Below are 2,297 nucleotides of genomic sequence, written 5' to 3' on the forward strand. Positions count from 1 at the left end.
CTGAAATCGACTTGTATGCCTAGACTCCTGCTCTACTGTGTGTCGCACCGTACCCAGACAGTAACGCAGACAATCACCAAGATGACATTTCGATGATTTCCGTGTAGCTTTGCTGAGCTTAGCGGATCAAATAGAAACAGGCGATCTGTCAGCAGACGTTATTTTGAGACGTTTTGGACGACATTTTTGAAATGATCGGTTTGGTACACGCGGCAGAAGAGCTCGCTAACATCCACGACTCTATTTACGACGCTGAAGCTGGCTTCCGATTCGCGAGAGCGTTCCACTGTATTTTTCGAACTCAGACCACCTAAAAACAGGTCCTGTTCGAAAACTACTGTACCTAGACAGTTCAAACCAGGATTAAAGAACGCTCTCGCAAATCGGAAGCCAACTTCAGCGTCGTCTCTCTGTCTTTCTCTCGGCGGCCTGATTATCAAACATGAAAAAAAAATATGATATATATATTTTATTATGAAATGTTTTTAACATAAAAATTATGTTTTAAAGTAAAAATGACATGTATTTTATAATAAAATGGTCAATTATTTATTGAAAAGACTTTTATTGGAGTGTTGCTTGATTAAATAATGTTGTATTTATTTATTTAATTATGAACAGTTTGGGCTTCCATACTTCCTATATGGAACACAGAAGTGGGGGGGTTGTTCAGTCCAGTTATTTTTACAGTCTATGGCTATACTCCACATCACCCTAAAAGCCCCAGTAGGTGCTGAACATTTTATAATTTGATAGGTGTCTCTATCTGAAGGTATGAAGAAGTTCACAAGTTTCAAAGAGCACAAAGTTTTTGAAGGATTTAAGCAATTTTTCATTAATTTCCTATGGGGCATATTTGGCTCAATATTTCATTAATTTCATTTTACTTTTTGCATTTTGATCGTTTTTGAAAATTTTAGCAAAATATGCCCCATAGGAAATGAATAAGAAAGTCATAAAACAAAAAAAATTAAGCCAATTAGCAACAAGACTTTAAATATTTCCATGGGCTATTTTTTAATCTTTCATGGTAATTTTCAAGAAATTTTGAGAATATCTAATATTTTAGCAACACGCTAACAGTTTTAGCTCATTTTTTAATCTTCTGAGGTGTTTATAGGCTAATTTTGAGTTTAGCTAATATTTGAGTAACATGCCAACGTTTTAGGCTAATATGTTATCTACTGAGGTTTTTACGCTAATTCAGAATTTAGCTAATATTTTAGCAACATGCTAGCGTTTTTGGCCAGTAATCTAAGTTTTTTTAGGCTAATTTAGAGTTTAGCTTCTATCTTAGCAACAGGTTAATGTTTTTGACTAATTTAGCTTAAAGAGGAATTTTAGGCTATGTGGAGTTTAGTTATTATTTAAGTAACGAGTTAGCTTTTTTGGCTAATTTGACATCTACTAAGGTTTTTGGGCTAATTTAGAGTTTATCTCATATTTAAGCAACGCACTAAATATTTTTGCAAAATTGGCATGTATTGGAGATTTTTAAGCAATTTTACTACAAAATTTTCAGAAATTTAGGTCAACTTCAGCGTTCAGCGTTTCATAGTTCCTTACTGGCATTTCTAGCCTTTTAGCAAATGTAACATAGCTTCTGCATTTTCAGCAAATACCTTCAACAATGAAAGTAAATTGCATTACTATTTTCAGCAAAAAGGTTCAGCATCTTCAGCAGCTACTTTTGGCAAAAGGCATTCACACTAGCATTATCGCAGGTAATGCAACATTTCTAGTTTCTCTCATACTGTAATATTGTTTTAACATCTCCAACTGCTCTTCATAAAGTCTTCATTCTTCAGTAAAGCTTTGTTAGAATTGCAATCAGGTCAGAGTTACACTCCTCATCATCCCCATTATTTCAAAGACATCAGATTCTCTCTAGTCATAGTATTGTTTTTCAGATAAAAATTAAATGCTTTTTAGTGAAGAAAATATTCCTAATAAAATCGGTGCATATCTTATGGTAATTTAACCCTCTTCATTTCTTCATCTTTTTCAGTCTCTCATTTGTCAAAGCTAATATTCAATAAGATTTAAGTGATTTAGCAGAACTGTGAAAATACTTTTTCCAAATAACACATTTCTTTATACAGTAGTGTAAAAGATACCTTTAAAAAGCATCAAATAAGTCAAAGTAATATTTTTTATTTAAAAGCAAACTTGATCAGTTTAAGATCCCAGAGTATTTATACCCTTTAGAGCTTCACATTAAAACTAGCAGATGTTAGTATAATGATACCATGCTTGGTTTAACATCATACTATGGAAGATAAAAAAATATTTATGAA

This window comes from Oryzias melastigma, linkage group LG5 (assembly GCF_002922805.2).
Source record: "Oryzias melastigma strain HK-1 linkage group LG5, ASM292280v2, whole genome shotgun sequence".
NCBI classification, from domain to species: Eukaryota; Metazoa; Chordata; class Actinopteri; order Beloniformes; family Adrianichthyidae; genus Oryzias; species Oryzias melastigma.